A 9,982-nucleotide genomic window follows, 5' to 3' on the forward strand; every position below is an offset into this window, starting at 1 on the left:
CAGCCCATGGCATTCTGTTTTTTCTTGCAGTGCTGGGGATGGAATCCAGGGACACTCTTCCACTGAGCTCTATCCCCAACCTTTTTTATTTTTTATTTTAAGACAGGTTCTCACTAAGTTACCAAGGCTGGCCTTGAACTTGGGATCCTCCTGCCTCCACCACCTTAGTAGCTGGGATGACAGGTGTGTGCCACTGTGCCTGGCATGGTGGTGTTCCTAATTCATAAGAAAGATCCTATAGAAGTGTCCTCCCGATTCCGCAGGACCCAGCCTGGGAGCCTTGCTGCCCCAGGTCGTCGCACTGGCCGGTCCCTCTGCCTGGCCACCCTCACCTTCTCCAGGTCTCCTTTCCCTTCAGTGTTGGGGTGGACCCAGGGCCTCACATGCTGGGGAGGGCTCCATACCGCCCAGCCCCGCCACCCGCCTCTGTCTGGTTCCTCCCGACTCCACCCACTGGGCGGAGGCAGCATGTGCCCTGGCACAAAGCACATCCCATGAACATTTCTGGAAGGCCCCTGCTTACCAGCAGCTGCTGAGGGGTCTGCGGCTGTGGACGGGCAGTGGTCTGGTGGCCTGCAAGTCCCCGCTGCGGTCAGGTTCCTGCCGCTCCTCTGGAGAGGCGCTGGTTGTCTTCAGCTGCTTCAGGGATTCCTCTCTGACCTCTGTTCTCTGTAGTCGCGAGGGTGACTGTGGATTACTCAGCTTAGTTTTGCTGGATGGAATCTGTAGATCCGATTTGGTCAATCTGGGGACATTCCCAGCTGCTATGTCCAGATGTCCTTTCGGTTTCCTTTCCCTGTCTTTCTGGACCCTGAGTCTGTTGGACCTCCCCACCGCGTCCTCTAGGATCCTCGCTCTTTCCTCCTTCCCTGCCTCTCTGTTTTCATTGTATCTATTCTCTTTTGTGCTGTGACTTAAGTTTGTTAAATCCATCTGTTGAGTAGTTGATCACGGTTACTGTGCTAGGCAGATGATGGGCCCCAAAGATGTCTGTGTCCTAAATTAGACATCTGTGCATATGTTACCTGATGTGGCAAAAGGGACTTTGCAAGTACAGTTAAGAATCTAGAGCTCGGGAGGCTGAGGCAGGAGAATCCTGAGTTCAAAGCCAGCCTCAGCAATGGCGAGGCGCCAAGCACTCAGTGAGACCCTGTCTCTAAATAAAATACAAAACAGGGCTGGTCAAGTGCCCCTGAGTTCAATCCCTGGTACCCCCTGTCCCCCCCCCAAAAAAAATCCAGAGATGGGAAAATTTTCCTGTGCCACCCAGGTGCGCCCACCCGGACGAGCGAAGAGAAGAATGGCTAGTGACAGCCAGGGAGGAGCACAGCCCCTCGAAGCTGGGCAGGTAGGAAAACAGATCTCCCTTGAACACCCCAGAAGGAGCAGCTCCGTGGACACTTGACGTTAGTGCCACAAGCTGGCCCCTGACCTCTGGAGCTGCCGGGGTGGCTGCCTGTTCTGAGCCTCTGTCGTGAGTCCATTGTGGTAGCGGTAGCAAACCGACAGTTACAGTCACTTTCAGTTGTTGTTTCTTTGTGGTGTTTTAGAAGCATGTAAACTTCACATTTTTTTAACTGATTTTCAACTTCCAGAATCCTCAAGTTTTTCTAGATTCTTACATCTGTACGTGGTCATTCCCCGTCTGAAGTCTTTGGAGACCGTTTCCGGTTGTTGGCGCTGGTTTTTGTTCATGGGTCCTTGGCTTGTGTGCCTGGTTCCTTTCAATCCTGGGCACTGTGTTAAAATACACTCCTAGAAAATCACTTGGGGCTGAAGATGTTATTTTCTTCCAGATTAGATTTTAGAAACTGCCTCTGCTAGGTGCTTGCAGCCACTAGTATATGGAGATTGCCTTGAAGTAATTTCTGGGCTTGGTATTTGGGGGCCACGGGGTGACTGTTGGCCACGCTGTGGCTGTGCAGGGTGGGCTGGCCTCCCCCCTGGACTGGGGCAGGAGTGCTCTCAGGGAGTCCGCCCCTTTTGGGCACTGCTGGCTCCTCTTCTCTGCCTTTGGGGAGACTCGGCATCTGAGCAGCCTCCTGCCATTGAGAGGCCCCCGAGCAACGGACGTTGTGGGCTCAGGTCGGGTCCTGTCTTCTCCTGGGCTTGCCCGCGGGGTACACTGATGGCATTCTGCAGGCGTGTCCGGCTCTGTCAGTAGTCTGCCCTCCGCCACAGAGGCGACCTTCACCCCACCTCCTGGTTTTCTAAGTCCAGGGTGGTCTTCCTCTCTGGACTGTACGCATACCCATTTTTTTTTTTTAAGAATTTTTTTAATATTTATTTTTTAGTTCTCGGCGGACACAACATCTTTGTATGTGGTGCTGAGGATCGAACCCGGGCCGCACGCATGCCAAGCGAGCGCGCTACCGCTTGAGCCACATCCCCAGCCCCCGCATACCCATTTTTCCTCGGTGATTTTCTGCACTGGGGATTCCCTAATCACCCTGCTGACTGCAGATAGCTTCTCTGAGAAGCTCTAGTGGTTTTTAAAAATCAAAGTGTGGGCTGAACCTCCGTAAGTGCCCTCTTTCTGAAGCCATGGGCATCTTGTCCCCGACACCTGGCAGGTGCCTGGAGACGGGCTGAGCACTAGAACTCTGGGGTCAGGCGGCCTGGGTCTGACCTGGGTCTGGACACGGGCTCTGTGACAGGACGACATGTGGCTTGACGGAGCCTGGCCCAAGCTGTTTGGCTCCATCCTCCTTCCTCCTCTGGGTGCCGGACCAGCCCAGGGCCTCCTGCTAGGCCAGGCTCTGCCCCTGAGCCACGCCCCCGGCCCTTTCTATTTTGAGAGGGGCTGGCTTGGTGGCTGGGGTTGGCCTGGACGAGGTGTGCCACCACCCACTGGCACACTCACTCTTTCCAGCGTGCTTGTCAGCACCGTCACTGTCCCAGGCAGGAGGTGAGCAGGCCCCTGGGGGTCCTGAGGTTGGGGTTCCTTGACCAGTGTCCCCTCCTAAGGGGACCACCACAGTGAACACATAGAGCCGGCCACAGATGCCCAGGGCAGGGAGGGGACCAGGGCTGCAGGGAGCCACTGGCAGTAAAAGTGCAGGATCCTCTCAGGGGAGCTCTTTCATCTTTTACGGGTGTAGACACAGGTCGAGACCCGTCGTGGGCTGCCTCATTAGCGGTGGCTCCGCTGCTCCGTGTCTCACACTTGAAACCCCCGGAGTCACACTCGGAACATGTCCAGCTTCCTCCCCTTCAGCCACCTGCAGATGCAATCAGTGGCTGATCTGGCTCCTATCTGGACCCATCTGCTCCGTTCAAAGCATGGGTTCCCCAGGTAATTACCTGTGGCGGAGGTGACTCAGCCTCAGGCTCTAACGAGGCCCTTGCTGGTTAGGACGCACATGCCACACACAAGCAGACACATACACGCACCTACAGACGTGCAGACATGCACACTCCCACCACACGGACACACACATGTACACCTACATATAAGCAGAGATGCACATACCCACTACACACATGCAGACAGTGCTCATGCGTGTGCACGCAGCGTGCCTGACACAGACTCAGCCACTGGGGCTCTGCCTTCTGGGAATGGAGCCCGGAGCCGAGAAACCCAGAAGTGCCTTCCCCTCAGATAGCTGCACACATACATATGCACATACCCATACACATGCACACACGTGCACCCGCATGCACACAGAATGTGCACATGATAGACACACCCACACATGTCACACATGCCCTATACACGCATGGATGCGCACACGCCACAGACACACCCATGCATGTACGCACATCACCCACACATGCTGACATGCATGCACGCTCACACACACAAGCAAGTGCACACACACCAGAGAGCCACATGGGAAAGCAGGGCCTGTCATTGTGAGGGGGCGTTCCCAATGCCGCGTTCTTCCCATCTGTGTGTAGTGACTCTGAGCAGCAGGTTTAAAAGTGCCGCAGTCACGCATTCATTCATTTCCTTTTGTCCACTCAGCACTCCCCAGGTGCCTGGGATGAGGGTGGCGAGCAGAGGTGGCCACCGCCGAGTCCCTGGTGGATTCAGGACATAGCAAGTAGAAAGGGGTGAGGGGCAGCCGAGAGGCAGCCCCAGGGAAGCAGGGGGCCCTGGGATGGAGGGGTGCACAGAAGGCAGGGGAACAGGCTGAACAGGAAGGTGCAGGTCAGTCCCTGAGCAGAGGGTCCCCAGGAAAAGCTGGGGCCGGGACCCAGCCCAGAGGTCCTGCAGGCAGCGTCTGGGGTTGGGGGCTACCCTTGAGCATCAGGCCACCCTTGGGAGGCTGGAAGGAGCCATGTGTGTGTCTTCCGTGGTCCCTCTGTCTGGTGAGTGCATGGGGGTGGGGGTGGGGGTGGCAAAGAGGCCAGCAGCAGAGGCCGGGAGGTGGTGGTGGGCTCTGCAGATGTGGTGCAGATGGCAACAGCAGCTAACTGGACCTGACTTCAGAGTGGAAGTGGAGGGCTTGTGCTGGGTCAGAGGGGCGTCGGTCTGTGGCTGGAGCGGCAGGGGGCTGGCCGGGGGAGGGCCACAGGGGTCTGCTCTGGACGCCAGGCCTGTGAAGGGCTGTAGTGACGTGCCCTGACTGTGGTGCCCCAGTTTCCTTAGGGCATTGCTCTCCACCCGGTGTGCCACTGGACAGGACGCAGACTCGGCCACTGGGGCTCACCTCCTGGGGATGGAGCCCCGAGCTGAGGACCCCGGGGACAGAAACCCCCCAAAGTGCCTTCCTCTCTCAGAGGCCCCGGGTGGGGTGAGAGACCTGAACCCTGGTAGTGTCGTCTTGGGGACCCTGGTGGGCTTCCTAAAGGCTCTGTGACCTTCGGCCTAAGGGCAGGTTTGTCCTCTGCGGTCTGAGGAGCTGACACTGGTGCCTCTGAACATTCACCCCACAAGGGCAGGGCGTGCACCCAGAGGCCAGAGGGCAACCGTGGCCTGGGGAGCAGATCCCAGTGACCAGAGCCCTGGGGTGGGTCGGGCTGCGGCTGAGGCGGCCTGGGTAAGACGGGGCATTCCTGGTTTTGATGCTGACCTATAATTGGCACCTTAAGTTTCCGGTGAATTCCAAGGGAGGCTTCCTGCCAGGCTCTGCTCCCTTGGGGAGTGTTCGTGCCAGCACCCGGAGTGAGCCAGGAGGAACAGCCCAGCACGGGTTGGTGTGCCTCCAGCAGTTCGGTCATCCCTGCGGGCTGACAGTTGTCATGCTGCCCCCTCGCCCCACCTGCGCTGGTGAGCTCAGCTCGCCTGTCTGCACACACACCTGGTGCTCAGGTCTCCCGCCTACAAAGCTCCTCCCCGCTGGGGCTCATGGCTCAGGTCTGCAGTGCTGGGACAGGAGGCCAGGGAGAGCTGGTGTCGCCGCACGCTCCAGCGTCTGTGTGGGTACAGAGCGAGGGCAGAGCCCAGAGAGGCCACTCGTGGGAGTGCAGTGGCCAGAGCTGAGAGCAGCAGATGCTCAGCTAGGCTGTCACCAGAAGGGCTACCGGATTGCACAGTCAGGAGGCCTGGCTGCCTCTAGTGCTCTGCCTGAGGCCAGAGAGAAGAAATAGGGGAAAGGAGGCACAGAAGAAGGACCACCAATAAAAAGGATTTGATTCCAAGTGCCATGCCTGTCACCCCTGGGCCTCTCTCTCCCTCAGGCCTGTTACTCTTGAATTCTTGAGAAATCTGTAAATCTACCTGTGCAGTGTTAATTAACTCCCAATAATCAGATTCGGCATGGAGAGATATCTCGAGGAACCTATAATTTAGGGGACTTTCCGGTACTCTCTACTGATCAGATAATGAAGACCACGTCCACCTGAGGATCCAGAGACTGACCAGGACCTCCAGACCTGTCTTGAGGCCACCTGACAATGCCACTCCCAAGCACCTTCCATGCCCACCCTCACCCAGTTCCTCGTAGAGGAAGAGCCGGGAACCAACCTGCCTCTCCCTGGACGCCGCTGGCACTGTCCTTGGTGCATGGCCCTTGCTTTACCCCCTTGAATGTGTGCCGCTTCCCAGATCGTCCCCTCCGCGCTCTGGCTGTGTCTGCTGAAAGTCTTTTCCGTTGCATAAGCCAGGACCCTGCTGGTCCTGGGCCGACTCCCCCCTTCTCTCTGGGGACCCCTGGACACCTCTTCTCTCGAGACATGCCCACTCCGAACCGGTGCAACAGGCCTGTGCCCCAGGCCCCGGCCAGGCTCTGGGGGTGCAAGGATGTGGCAGAGCTGCCGTGAGGGGCCTTGTGTGGCCCCCTGCAGGGTCGTCATCCCTCAGCTGGGCCGGGCTGGCGTTCATTCTCTCCTCCACCTGTCCATTTGGCCCAAGGCTGCATTGCACTCAGCCTGGGGGGCAGATGGAGCAGCCGCGAGGCAAAGACAGACGCTTTGGGGAAGATGTGGTAAGAGGCCCCGGGCCTCCGGCAGGCTAGTGTCTGCCTTGCCCCTAGACATGCCTCCCAGGCTCGGCTGCCAGCCCGAGGACAGCTGCTCTGGGCACGGTTGTCTGACGGCAGGAGCTGTCAGGCAGCGTGGCTGGCAGGTAGGGTTGCAGCTATGGGGGGGGGGGGGCCGGCACATAGGGCCTCCCCGAGGTGCCAGAAGCCCTTCTTGTGCCTGGGAGTTTCCTGGGATCAGCTTGGGAAAAGGTGGGGTCAGTGGCCAGTACCTGTTGCCTGGACCCCCGTTACCCTGTCCTCCCTCCTCAGCTTCCTTGCCCCAGACCTGGCGGATGTCTGAGCCTGAAGCTCAGGCAGATGGGGACACAGGCAGTGGTCTGGGAGGAGGCCTGGAGCCCCTAGGTCCACAGACCCAGGCTTTCCCAAGCAGCCACAGGGCTCATCCGTGGAGCCCCACCAGATCTTGGTCCACCCAGCCTCTCAGTCCCCCTCCTTCACACTGCTGGCCAGGTGGACAACACCCCGCGGGAGGCTGTGTCGGAGTGATGGTCCTGGAGGCTCTGAGAAATCAACACTCGGTGTGTTTGGAACGGTGGCCGGGATTTCCCAAGCCAGGCTTTCACCTCCTGTGGCCATGTCTATAAATTGCTGGGTGGTCCTAAAAGTAGCCCAGGAATGTTGACCACAGGCCACTGCAGCCCTGCCCAGTCCCATGACAAGTCCACATGGGCCGTGTTCCCTTTCCTTCCCTGCCCCAGCTGCACTCGAGGCCTCAGGCTGGCCAGTGGCCAGCTCTGTGGATAGTGTCCATGGATGTCTCCCAAAGCCCCGTCCCTCCCCTGTAGCCTCTGGACGCTGTGGGCACCCATCCGAGAACTCCAAAACCTCAGGGCACTTCTCTGCCTGAGCAGGCGCCAGCCCTGGTGAATGAGCTGTTGAGGGTGCTGACACCCAGACCCTGCGGAAGCCCCGGAGAAGAGGAACTGAACGCCCACCTTCCAAGCCCGAGGCTGCGGGTCAGAGTGAGCCTGCCCAGCCTGCCCAGCAGCCCAGTCAGAGGCACTAAAGGCTCACGAGAGGCCTGCTCGGCGCCTTCAGAAAGGGCTCCGTCTGTCTGTGTGTATGCAGGTCCATCTATCTGGCTCTTACCCACAGCACTGACCTGTGCTGGGCACCGTCCTGAGAGCCACCGTATTCTCCCCCTGTGGAGAAGGCACTGTCTTTGAGCCCACTGACCACTCCTGAGCAAAACCTTCAGGGATCACTTCAGCCCCGACTGGGCCAGGCTTGTGGGGTCAGCTCATGGCTCGGTGGGAGTCTTTGCCGAGAGAGGACAGTGATCAGCTCTTCCGTCGTGGTGTCCATTGTGAAGGACCATAAACACTCGGGACTTAACTAACAATGAAGGTGTGGCCCGCTACGCACCAGGCTTGCTTCCTTAAATTGAGCTGAAACTCGCCATTTTCACCTGTGGGGTCCTGTGGTAGTGAGCAGCCACGCTGTGGTGCAGCTCTGCCTGTCTACCCAGGACTCTCGTCACCCCGGGAGGAAACCCTGCACCCCTTTCTGCCTGGCTTTGCGTCTGTCCTGGGCGCGTCTTGTCTCTGGGTGGCAGTCCCTCTGCTCTTTTGTGGCTGGCTTCTTGCACTTTAAACAGACTGAATTTGGGGACCCCTCTAAAGTTGAGAGTGACTTCCTCAGGCTGAGAGTGGAAGCTGGGGTGCCCACGGCCTGACCGAGATGGGCTAAGAGAGGAGAAGACCATTGGCCAGGTCCATGCTCCACCTGCGTGTGCCCCGGGACCTGGGAGGGGACAGGCTGGCTGCCTCTCCGCAGCTGGACCAAACTGCGTGAAGGTCACTTACTTCCCACCAGTGTCTATTTTTCACGTGGGCAGAGGCTGCATCCAGCCAGCTGGGTCCAGGCAAGTCCTGGGCCAGGCTGCCACCCACACACTGAGCAGTGTTTCTGGGCTCATCCTGTGGCGCTGGCTGTTCACAGAGTCCCTTCAGTACAGTGGCCCCGGGGTGAATGACCACTGCCCTCAGGTGGGGCTTTGGGCACCTTGGGCTGGGGAGGGGCTCTGCTCTGCCCCATTCCTTGGCCTTTTCCCCAGGGTCCTGGCCCGACACTTCTGAGTGCCAGATGTCCCAGCACATGGCCATGCCTGCTGACCCTCATCTGCCCGTGCCTGGGGTCGTGGTCACACTCAAGACAGTGGGGTTTGCTGCCTTTCTGTGGCACTTCCTTGAGTTTCATTCCAGTTCCGCCCTCTGCCATCCCCCGCCATCCCCCCCCTCCCTCCATCCCCCGCCATCTCCCGCCATCTCCCGCTTCCTGGGGCCCTCAGAGTTCCCACTCCCAGTGGGAGCCCTCTTGCTCCTGCCCGACTGGCCCCAGAGGCTCACCCACAGGGCTGGGCAGGAAAGGACTGCCTCAGTAGTGGGTCCCAGCTGATGCCCCTGGGGCTGGTCCCTGGAGGCAGCAGGACCGCCTGGGCCCCAGGGGAGTTGATGCCAGGGCCAGCCTGGCTCAGTTGTGGCTGGCCCCTGAGCCCAGCCTTCTCTACTGGCCAGGGAGAGCAGGACAGGGAGACCCAGCGGCACTTGCAGCGATGACCTGGACCACTCCCTCCTGGCCCCACATAGCTCTGCAGCTGAACTGGCCGTGGGCGTTGAAATGAGAGTTAAAGCAGGCACTAGACGTTGGATAATTTCTTTCAGATTTTTTTCTGGATTTCTCTTAATTAATAGTAAGGCAAACTGTGTAGAAGTGTCCACCATCATACTTGCTACCCTACTGTCTGAAAGAACTTAGAAGCACAGCAGGCGATTCCTTGGAGAGTGCGTTCTTGGGGTAGGGTTTCTGATGCTGCTTCTGTTCAAGTAGCCCCTGTGTCGCTCGCTGGCCACGGGGCAGCTGGGGAAAGAAGCAAAACCGCAGGCCACGCTAGCTCCGGGTCTGACGGCCTCAGCTGAGGGACATTGTGCTGCTGCTAGTGTGACCTGAGTCAGCTCAGGATGCCTCGCCCCCTGCTCCAGGGTCTTTCAGTGGCCATGCCCCCGCTCTAGGGTCTCTGGCCACGCCCCCACTCTAGGGTCTCTGTGGCCACGCCCCCTGCTCCAGGGTCTCTCAGTGGCCATGCCCCCACTCTAGGGTCTCTGCGGCCACGCCCCCACTCTAGGGTCTCTGGCCACGCCCCCGCTCTAGGGTCTCTGCGGCCACGCCTCACTCCAGCTCCCACTGGCCCTTTAAGTCTGCAGGGTGTCCCCTCATCACCAGGACTGTTCCTGTCTCCCCGGTGTGCTGTGCCTGAGTGGGAGGGTGCCTGTTCAGAGGAGCTGGCTCCATGCTGTGCCAGGCCAGGGCCCTGCCTTCCGCGGGTGGACAGGCCAGCTGGAGTGGTCTTGCCTGGTCGCTGATGGAGCTGCACAGAGCAGGCTGGGCTCCCTCCTCCTTCCTGCCAGCTGCAGGGCTCCTGCGCCCTGGGAGGGACAGGTGTGCGCCTTGGCCAGTTTGTGAGGGTCGCTGTACAGTCCTCCTGGCTGCCCGGGCTCCCACGTCCGCAGCGTATGCACACGCACTACCTTCCCTCCCTGTGCTGACGGCCGCAC

The sequence above is a fragment of the Marmota flaviventris genome, chromosome 8 (assembly GCF_047511675.1).
Source record: "Marmota flaviventris isolate mMarFla1 chromosome 8, mMarFla1.hap1, whole genome shotgun sequence".
Taxonomy (NCBI): domain Eukaryota; kingdom Metazoa; phylum Chordata; class Mammalia; order Rodentia; family Sciuridae; genus Marmota; species Marmota flaviventris.